General features: G+C 52.2%; 2 long non-coding RNA genes across 2 annotated transcripts; both read left to right on the forward strand.

Moving 5' to 3' along the window:
• The first annotated feature begins 1,412 nt into the window (after nt 1-1,412).
• Nucleotides 1,413-5,609, forward strand: LOC135323722 (uncharacterized). The gene is made up of 4 exons (XR_010385234.1): nt 1,413-1,559; nt 2,356-2,445; nt 3,247-3,334; nt 3,891-5,609. It is a non-coding gene; the product is annotated as an uncharacterized LOC135323722 (long non-coding RNA).
• A 49-nt stretch (nt 5,610-5,658) lies between these two features.
• Nucleotides 5,659-9,472, forward strand: LOC135323747 (uncharacterized). The gene is made up of 2 exons (XR_010385268.1): nt 5,659-7,111; nt 7,532-9,472. It is a non-coding gene; the product is annotated as an uncharacterized LOC135323747 (long non-coding RNA).
• The last annotated feature ends 1,413 nt before the right edge of the window (nt 9,473-10,885 follow it).

The following is a 10,885-nucleotide window of genomic DNA, read 5'->3' on the forward strand; positions in this document are numbered from 1 at the left end:
GGGCCTCCCCTAGGCACGCGAAGCACTGCGAAAGGGCCCTTGCCCTGCACGGCCTCGCTCACACTGCTCCATGCCGCCGGTGGCCCCGCAGGGCGCGGGGAAGGGAGTGCTCCCCCCGCCCGGCCACCAGCCGGGCCCCGCCGCCGCGCGCCGGGACTGCAGCTCCCAGCATGCCGCCGGGCCCCGCGCATGCTCCCCACCGCCGCGGCGCGGCGGGACTACAGCTCCCAGCATGCCGCGGGGCCCCGCGCATGCTCCCCACCGCCGCGGCGCTTGGCCTGGCAGCGGCCGGGCGGTGGCGCAGGAAAGCGGCAAGGCAGCACTGCACAATTGTTCTGGTGGCACTGCTGGCTGGGAGACCGGCTGGGGCCGCCAGAGCTGGGTGCTGCTGGAGCGAGAGGTGCCAGCGGAGGGTCGCAGCTCCAGGAGGACTCTCGAAAGGAGCCATGGAGTACTATCTTGCTGCTGGCGCCCGAAATATAGATGGAGTGCTGAGCGCAAAGGAGAATAGGGGTGAGGTGCGTAGCGGGCGGATGGAGAGGGCTTAGCTTGGGAGGTGGCGGCCGTGCGGGCCTTCTCTGGGGCATCCAGTGTGTGTGGAGGAAACCAAGAGTGAGAGAAATAGGGTGAGGCCAGTGGAGGCGCTCAGGGAGTCCTGTCTGCCTGCCCATCCTGGATTCCAGCTCAGCAGGCAGGAGGGGTGGTGTGAAAGGACGTCAGGTTTGGTTTACAGGGTTTGGAGTTGCAGGGAAGGAGGTGACGTAGCAGAGAGCTGCTTTTGAATAGGCTGCTCTTTGCGCTCTCCCTGTTTGGAGTGTTCAAAGAGCATTTCTGGTAAGTGCTGCTGTTATGGAAAATTAGGCTCGCCAGCCACCGTAACAGGGTCCAACCCTAGGTTCCCGCTCAGGCAGAAGTCTGAAGCCAAATCAGAGTGAAATAAATTTTAGTGACACACATGCAGTAATTACATCTCGAGCTGGGTGCCTCTGAAGAGGGACCCCATTTGAACAAATCCCTGGGTAATTATACCCTTCCAGTCTAGTATCCACCCCATAGTTCTGAACCAATCATGGTATTAGAGTTCAGGGTCTTCCAGCTCCTGGCTGGTCCTTTCCGTAGTTTCCAGGTGTGTTCTTTACTTCTTATCTCGCTTCTGCATAGTTGTTGGTGGCTCTTTTACTCCCTTATCTTGTCCCTTGGAACCAGTCTTTGTGGTTACTTACTTCTGCGTAGCTGTCTGGCTCTTCTACTTCCTTATCTTGTCCTCCGGAATCAGTCTTGTGGTTCCTTTATTTCTTTCTTCTGTGTCCTAGGTTCAGATCCTTCTCCCTGCTGATGCTCATTCATGCTAAATTGCTTTTCTCTCTCTACAGCTGTGCAAGAAGGCTATTGAGATGGTGGCCTGCATGCCCATGAGCGTCTCTGTCTTTCTAGCTTGAGTGCAGAAGACAGCAGGTGTAGTAAGATGTACTGAGCTGCTGGACATCCCGCTCGGGGTCAAAATCCCTTTGTTGCCTGGCTCCCACCCTGTCTTCTGCCAGACCAAGCTGGGGGAAAAGGTAAAAGCAGTAGAAAGGGGAAGGAAAAGTCCCTTCTTGTTCATCATCTCCCTGCCCACACACACTGAGAGACCTAGCAAAGAGATGGGAGATAACCACAAGACTGAAGCTGTAGGCCCTGGGCTTTTCCTCAGCTGAAGAGTCTCTCAAGCAGAGAAATCTTTCCTTTGGGTAAAATAGGGAGCTGAGCTAAGTGCTGAGCCAGGAATTACTCTAAAGCTCAGAGGCCTGAAAAAGCTACCCTATGGGCTGAGGAAGCTCAGAAGCGTCTTTGCGTCTTTCCTGATTCCTTCCTACCCTGCTCATGCTGTGGACGATACATTTAACACTTCACCAGCCATCCGGTTATTTTGCTTTGGGAGATCCACACTGTCACTTGCTGAGCACCGAGTACAACAGTCTGCACGACCTGCAGTCATGGGCCTACTACAAATGCAAAGATAACCTCCAGACACTAAAGAGAGGAGGTTACTTCACCAGCGATGGCAAAGTAGGTTGGACATCAGAGTGTTTTTCTCACTCTGCCCTCAGGCAGACCCGCTCTGGGAATTCCCACACCTGCTCTTCCAAGGCTGTGCCGTGCTCTTTGAGCACTGGCATAGCAGCTGGTGGGTGGCCTGGCAGCAGAGTGAGGAGCACTGCTCCCCCTGGGTGGGTGGGAGCAAAGGCCCCAGCTGCTGGGGAGGGCAGGGTGTGCAGGGGAGCAGCTCTTGCTGGGTTATTGCTGTTTCTGGGAAGGCAAGCCACATAGTTAGCGTGACAAGTCTTGGTGATTTCTCCCCTTGTCTCTCCACAGGTGGTTTGCACTCTGTGGGAGTTCAACGAATACAGGCAGTATCTGATGACACTCAAAATAGAGGCTGACAAAATGTGCCAGCGAGAACAAGTAAGTAAAGTGCAGTGTTCATAGGCCTGCTTCATGGTGCAGAGGGTTGGGGCTTCACTTATTTTATCTCAGCACGGCATGAACTGAAGAAGCAGCGAGGCCTGTGCTGGCAGGCCGGGCGTTCAGCTGTAGAAACGACTACCTGGTCCGAGCTGCGATAGTGCAGGATGCTAGGGATGGGGTGGGGTGGGGACAGGCAGGAAAGTCGTCCCTGAGTGCCCAGAGTGCCGAGGGAAGCCCTTCTCTTCTGCCCCGGGTGTATGGCTGAAGCGGAGCACTGCTCTGGGCCAGCATGAAGCCTCAGCATGCAGCGGTGTGAGAGCATTTCGTGGCAAAGGCGAGCTAAAACCTGGTGTCAACTTTCAGAAGGTGCTTCGATGACTGCTGGCAAAATTAAAGGATGTCCCCGAACCGCCAGAGGGGATGGACATTTCTCACCTCTGAGAGTGGCTGCTGCGGGAGCAAAGAGAGAGTTTGAGAGATGCTGAGAGGGAGATGAGGCACAGGTCAGAGACAGGACAAGCAAGGCTTGCTGTAGGAGCGGGCCTGTGGCCTGTCAGCGAGGTGCTGGCTGGAGCCTTGTCTTCCAGGAAACACCACCAGATTCCTGCGTGACCAGATGCTAATTGTGCCTACAGTGGCGCAGTCTGTGTTTGGAGCCTGGCAAAGCCAGCTGGAAGCTGTTTGGGGCACTTGAGCCAAGAACTCTGGAGCAGGATGATGGCAGTGGCTAAGCAGAAAAAGCTCTGGGCAAGACAGCTCCAGGTGCTCTGTTTCAGCCATCTTCATTTGTCTTTAAAGGTTTCTTGCCATGACTGTGCAGAGGATGGAGAAGCTTGAGGCCCTTGAAGAAGAGAAACGCCTCCTCCAGCAGGCTGAGCGAGACCAGGTGTGCCGGGTACTCTTCGTGGGCTCTTGTGCTCACGGACTCCCATGCTTAGCATAAATCCATTAGCTGCACTAAGTATTCCCAGGGTCCCTGTTGCTGCTTTCTTGTGTGGTGAGCAGCCAAACATGGAGCAGCCCTGAAGGCGACAGTGCCAGTGCTTAGCCATTCATGGGTTACTTTCCTGCTGCAGGAGATCAAAGATTAGCTTAGAGGAGAGCCTGCTGTTGCCCGATTCTCATTAGCGGAACACATTCAATGCTGCCTGGCTCCATCAGGTGGAATGGCCTCTCAGAAAGCACGACAACAGCTGGGTGCTCCAGGAACAAGGATTTTTTTTTTTTTTTCTTGGTCTCACAACTAGCATTCTTCACATCAGTACTGGGAGAGGTGCAAATGAGCCTGCAATAAGAGGCAGAGGTGTCGTGAGAGCAGGCAGCACCCATGATGGGAGAAGAGTCCAGAGCAAAGTGTCCAGCACAATAATACAACCTTCTCCATCTCCTCTATCCATTTTGTTTGCCATTCACTCATCAGTTCCTCCTGGTTTCTGATACAGAAGTCTTTACGTGAAGAGCTGCATAGTGAAATCCGGACTACGCTGATAGGGACTACAAGGACAGAAGCCCAGGAGCTGGAAGAGGTGGCTGAGAGCATGCTGGAGGAAGTGCTGGAGAGGGTGAAAGAGCTGGATTGGTTGGTCCATGTTTTAAGGAGGGCTCCACTGGCAATCAGTGGAAGGTTGCTTGCTAGTGCTAGAAGGGCAGAGCCTTCTGAGACGACATCTCCAGATCTCCAGGAGGAAATTGGACTGGTGGCTAGAGAGATTGTAGCAACCGTTACTGATGCCTTAGGGAAGCATTTGGTATGCAGTGCATCAGATGCCTCTGAGCCCAGGCTGTCGGCCGGGCAGAGGGAGCCGTACGTAGCCGCACGAGCCAGGTGAGCTGGCAAACTGGAAGAAAGCAGGCTGAGGGCAGCTGAATTACCAGGCTATAACAGCAACTTCTCTGGCGTCTCTTGACAAAATCGCCAAAGATGCTGTTGAGAGGGTTGGATCCACCTTGGAATCGTTTGTAGCTTTGCAATTTGAACATCACTTGCACTGTCAATGTGCTGAAATCCTGAAGCTGCCCCTTGAGACTATTTCTAAGAGACAACTGCAGGCATGCCGGACACCTTTCTCAACCCGAGCGATGAAGGAAGTAGAAGCATCATGTAGAGCATCCAAACACTGGACACCAGAAGCCACAAGGTGGCCCGTGTTGCAACCATTCCACAATGTTGCTGCCGTATCACGAGAGAGTAGCACGCTTGCAAGGCGTAGCATCCAAAATGCAATGTCCCAAGTTCAGCAAGTCCATTCAGAAGGAAATGTGTATGCTGCAATTGTTGTCCATGATGCTCTGGAAACCCTGAAGAAGCAGCAGCAGAAGTTAGAAAAAGAAATGAATGCAAAGGCAAGATCCTTCAAGGACACTTCAGAAGAAAGCACCATGGAGAGTGGGCTAGTGGAGTTGCTGTTAGATCAATGCGGTCAACCTCTGCCTGCTGTTGCTTCAGGAGTGAATTGTGGGAGGCAGGTCGCAAAGCAGCCCAGCCCAAGAGATGGGGATGAGAGCTATCCGAGACTGGGCTTCCTAAGGCCAAGAGGAAAGAGAATTCCTGCTAGAAAATTAGAGAGGAGTGAGCCAAGAATGAAGCTCCCACCTATCTGCATCCCTGGAATGGTCATGCCTTCAGAGGCAGAAGCACACTTTGAAGAGGACCTGCCATGTAATCTCCTCCTGTCTGTTCTCCGAGGCTCTGAGCAAGATGCTCAGGGCCCACCAGAAGGCATTCAGAAGCCTCTGTGTTACCCCTCAGCACTCACATCGAGACCTTACACTCCTGTGTTGGAACCCCTACCTGAACCAAGGCCAGGAAGCATGTGAGACACCTTCCTGTCCGTGGGCCAACAGTTTTCCAGAAAGCCAAGCCCTCCATTGGCTCCAAAGCTCCCTTCCTGTAGAGGATCCTGGAAGAGACGCATGCGTGTGAAGCTTGTGCCGTGCAAGCTGGAGCAATGGGCGTCAGGAGCGAGGGCATTAGCTGGGAGGCTGATGCTGAGAAGTCACAGTCAGCAGGAGAAGTGAGGGAGATGCTCGGACTCTTGAACAGTCAGTGGGGAAAAGAACATGCAGGGAGCACATCGCAGAGGACTGTGCTGCACACCACTCCTGCTGCCTTTCCCAGGCAGAACTCTCGGCACCCTGTGCTGCTCATGCCCCTGTCGCTCCCTGGCTCCCTCTCAGCCACTGGGGCTGCGACCGGTACCAACTTGCATGTCAGCGGAGAACACGCCTCACTGTGTGGCACAGCCCCTCTGGCTGCCTGCCCAAGGGTCTTCCAACAGAGCTGCTGCCCACAGCCAGAGAGCCCCCAGGGAGGGCCTCCCCCCGGCCCCTCATCCCCACTGAGAGCTTGTCTGGCCTCCCAACTTCAGAGCCACCACCTCCTGCATAAGCGATGCGGACAGTCTGGCCACCTGCTCCGTCTTCCACCTGTTGTGGGCACCGCAGAGGTTTGGCCACAGTGGGGGCAGGGACACCGGCATCCTCTGGGGCTGGCGCCATGCCCAGCAGCTGTGGCCACCTAAGCGATATTTTCATGTGGCTCACAGACCTGGGGAGTTTAATCTGGCAAGGGATGTCAAGGAGAACAAGAAGGGCTTCTTTAAATACATCGGTAACAAAAGGAAAAGTAGGGGGAAAGGTGGGCCTGCTGCTGAATGGGGAAGGGGCCTTCAGGACAGAGAATACAGAAAAGGCCGAGGTACTGAATGCCTTCCTTGCTTCAGTCTTTAACATTATGCACAGGCCAAGAAACCAAAACAACAAAGCTGTGCAATGCAGACCTACACAGAAACAGTGTACAGGGACACCGGGGAAAAAGACATGACCCCTGATGTGATCATGCAGCCCTTGGCCTCATGCTAGTGCAGAGCTGACCCCACAACACAGCGCTACTGCTCTGTTAAGGCACTACTGACATGCCCCAGATGAGCACAGTGTCCCTGTGGAGATGGTGACCCCCACACTGTCCCTTCAGAGGCATCCCCTCATGACCCTTTAGGACTCACCGCTGGAAACAGAGATGAGATGATCCTGGCCTCTGCTCCTCCTGGCATCTCTCCTGCCCCACAGCCTCACTCTTCAGTGCCGTCCGTAGCTCTAGCAGCAGTGTTTCTTCCAAACGCTCCCCTCTGGCCCCAGTCTCACCCAGGCCCTTTCTGCAGTTTCTCTCTTCCTCCCATCGCTAACTCCTCCCTCCATCCCTCTCTCTCTACACCTCTTTTTGCTGAAATCCCACAGAAAATTAATGGGGATGGGGGAGGGGGGGATGACTAGGACAGGAGATAGCACACACTCTCACCGCCCTCAGCTCTCCCTATGCCTCCTGAGGGAAAAGTTGACCAGGAAAACCTCAGGCAGAGAAGGCCCTGAGGGCCTCTGCCCTTTCCGTGGGGTTCAGTATACTGAATTATTAACAGATTTTGCCTTTCCATTTTTCATTTCTCTGCAGCAAAAAATAGTGCACTCAGCTTTACACACTGCATTTATGAGGCATCATCTCCTCTCTGAAGTCTGGTTTCAAAGCTAGAAGTTGTGAATGAATACCTTCCTTTTGGAAAAGCTCTGAAGCAGGGAGTGTTTGAGGTAGATTAATGCATGGGAGAGGAAGAGCTGCAAGTCACTGAACACTCTCAGGGTGGGAGAAATCTTCACAGCCCTTGACACGGTAAGATCTCTGGCTGCAGGGAAATGCTACTGAGGCTCCTGGAGGGATTTTCTAAACCCATTCCATCCCATGAATGATAGGATTTTTAGCTTCTCTCTCCTGGCTTCTCAGTGGAGAGGAGGAGGAGGAGTTGCTTCAGAGCAGGGATTCCCTGCCGCAGCTTCTCAGGGACAGGACAGGCTGTTGCCTTCTCCCAGGGAAGCTGCAGGGGTGAGAAGCTGGGGTGTGCACCTGGGTCATATATTTGCCATCAGACTCCTCCACTGAAGATCGTTTTCTAGAGAAAATGGGTAAAGTAGAAGGTAAAGAAGGTACGAAGGTAAAGCAGAAAGGAAACGTGGGGGGTTCTATGAGAAACAGAATGAGTTGGGCTCACAGAAGCCTGATCTAACTTGTCACTGTCTTTTCCTCCTTGGACAGTCTCTCAAGTCCAGAGGAAGCAAATGTCCAACAGCAGCTCCTTCAATGAGTTCCTCCTCCTGGCCTTCGCGGACATGCGGGAGCTGCAGCTCTTGCACTTCTCACTCTTCCCGGGCATCTACCTGGCTGCCCTCCTGGGAAATGGACTCATCATCACAGTCGTAGCCTGAGACCACCGCCTCCACTCCCTATGTACTTCTTCCTCCTCAATCTATCCCTCCTTGATCTTGGCTCCATCTCTACTACTGTCAGTGGGGATGTATGGAGCGCTGCCTGAGGAGAGGTGAGGGCTTAGCTGAGAGCAGGATTAGTGGACAGACCAGCAGGGGTGACATTGTAGTGGGTGTCTGCTGTTGACCACCTGGTCAGGAAGAAGAAGTAGCCGAGGCCTTCTTCAGAGAATTGGAAGAAGCTTCCTGTTTGCAAGCCCCGGTCCTCATGGGGACTTCAAGGCCCCTGATATATGCTGGAGACACCCCACAGCAGGGCACAAGCAATCCAGGAGGTTTCTGGCGTGCACTGATGACAACTTCCTAACACAGGTGATGGAGGAGCCAGTGAGGAGAGGTGCTCTGTTGGACCTCATACTTACAACAAAGGAAGAGCCGATCGGAGATGTGAAATTCAGGGGCAGTCTTGGCTGCAGCACCCATGAGATGGTGGAGTTCAGGGTCCTGTGAGGAGGAAGCAGGGCAAAAAGCAGGATCACCACCCTGGACTTCAGGAGAGCAGACTTCAGCCTGTTCAGGGAGCTGCTTTGGAGAATCTCTGGGAATACAGGAGGGAGGAGGGGTCCAAGAGCATCTACCGATATTCAAGGATCACCTCCTCCAGGCTCAAGCATGGTCTAGCCCAACAAGCAGGAAATCTAGCAAAGGCTTGATCGAGAAAGTACTTGAAAAGAACGGATTAGAGCTGAACAGAAGATCGAACTCTTCTCCATGGAAATATTGATAGTTTTTATATATGTAGAGTTACTGAAACAGTTTGTTTAAAGAGTAAGCTTCTCTTTTGTTACCTTTTCTTCACATGCTAATGGTCGCCTAAAACTGTCAGTGTTTACATGGCTCAAGATTACCAGTGAACCTTTTTATCTTGTGCTAAAATGGGAAAGTAAGATTTATTTAAAGTGACTTTGGCCTGGAACATTTATGATGAAGCCTGTACCTCATGCTACCCTGATTATTCTATTGAAATTTGTTATGAGGGCCTGGTGGTCTTCTAGTGAGAACAGGTTATTCTTCACTGTCATGCTTTTGACTTCAAGAGAAGCACAGCAGATATGAATAAACCTCCAGCTTGTTCAGCAGTTTGAACTTCCTACCTGATATTTCAGGCACTCTGCAGTTTATGCATCAGAGGGTTTTTTTCCATTTTAGAACTTGCTGTCCTACAGTGAGTCATCAAGCTCTAATGCCTTCCTCAGTGAACAAAGAAACTGTGTCTGGCAGAAGACAGGGCTGTGACTGAGGACATGATGGAAAGAGGAAGTTTTGCATTAGTTTTGTCACTTTGGTGTGTCTCCCTTGGGACACTAGTGTCCTTTACCCGTGTACCTAGTTCATCAGATTTTATTAAGATGAAACAATTCTGCCAAATGGAGTTGTCTCTTTGTGCTAGCACAGATGTCTGCTCTGGAGCTTTCTTCTAGGCTCTAAGGAGACAAGAGATGTGCTAGGGACATGCAGCGTTATAGGGAACACATTCTCATGATTCATTTATTTTACCTTCATATGAGCCATAGTTTCTGGTACTGGGAATCATGCCAGGGCTGCTAGGGAAGACACCAATCCTAGACAAAGGTGCAAAGGCCTGAAGAGGTTGCTTTTTAGGGATTTAATCTCTTTGGAGGCTTACATGCTCACATTTCTATTCATTCCTGGTTCTGAAACAACTTTTCAAATGAGCTTAATGGTCAGATGATAAAGTATTTGAATAGTTTTTCTTCCTATTGTGAAATGTTTTTTCTCCAGCTGTCATGAACAGAATTTAAGACTGAAGTTACCACCCTTGGGTGGTTTCTGAAGTTATGTTTCAATATTTAACATCTGTGAAATGCTCTGTCCATGCTCTGCGATGCAAACATGGTCAGCAAGGAAGCATCTTTGGCTTGATATGAACTCACTAAGCATGTCTGCCTGAGCCTTGCACAGCTCCGTTTTGCTGTGAACATCCTGACTTTCTTGTAAGAGGGGTCTGTGGAAGTGAACTTCATATTAGCTCTCTGGCATTGACTGCTATGGTGCTAATTATGGGAGAGAGTCAGCTGCTGCTGCCAACTATAAATGCTCCCTGCTATAACCAATGAAGCTCTGATTAGGCATTGAGATAGCCCTAGATAAATATGCAGGACCGTCAGGGAAAGAGTACTGTGACAACTCCCAGAGAGATTATTTAGAATACTGTCTAAAAGTGACAGAAAGACTTTTTTCCACTACTGAACAGATTTCTTTCTCTCTCTCCTGTAAGTGGTATGTGTCTCTACCCCTTCCCCTCAAACTTGTTTCCAGCTTGACTTGATTAAAGTCAAACTGGGCTTGGAGCATTTGGTTATGACAGATCCCTGGGCAGTGCCGTGTGAGAGCTGGTGGGTATTTGAGGCACCTCAGCAGAGCAGGCAGATGCAGTGCAGCACTGATGTCGGCCTGCTCTGCTCTCCAGTGGCAGCGGCAGCTGTAGGCCGGGTGAAACTCATGGCAGTGCCCCAGGTGACCCTGCAGGGCCCGATTTTTTTTCTTTCTTTCTTTCTTCTTGTTTTCTTTTGATGCTGTGTGGCATTGGAGGTGCCCTGTATGTCCCACTCAACTGACCCTGCAGGGTGGGTGCATTCCCAGTCCCCTGTCCCATCGCCGTGTCCCGGTGGGCAGTGGCGTGCCAAAGAGGGTCTGTGTGGCACCAGCCGGGCGGTAGAAAAGGTGCTGCTGATGCAAAGAGAAGGGACCTCTTCATCAGCAAATCAGAGCTGAAGTGGAAGTGGCCTCAGCTGGAAGCAGTGCCTCCGTGCACAAGAGAGGTGAGGGCAGGGAGGTGCCATCCAATGCAAGGGCCCCGTACCAAGGCACGAGTGCTGCTCCAGCCCCCGTGGGCCCCACTGCCTGGTAGACCTGCCCTCTCCTGCCCAGGAGCCATGGAGACCCCCAGCCTCAGACACAGACCCGGTGCTTGGAAAGTCCCTTTAAAACCCCACTGGAATTGTGTTGGTGACCTAGACAGGTTTTTCTGCCAAAGAGAAGAGCAACTGCTACCCCTTCCCCACACTCTGAATACACATGATCTGAATTGAGGAGCTGGTTGGGGGGAGGGGGGCGGTTGTTGGCGGTTGTCTGTGTTTTTCAAAAAACATCACTTGGCAAG

Source organism: Dromaius novaehollandiae, chromosome 27 (genome assembly GCF_036370855.1).
Source record: "Dromaius novaehollandiae isolate bDroNov1 chromosome 27, bDroNov1.hap1, whole genome shotgun sequence".
Lineage (NCBI taxonomy): Eukaryota > Metazoa > Chordata > Aves > Casuariiformes > Dromaiidae > Dromaius > Dromaius novaehollandiae.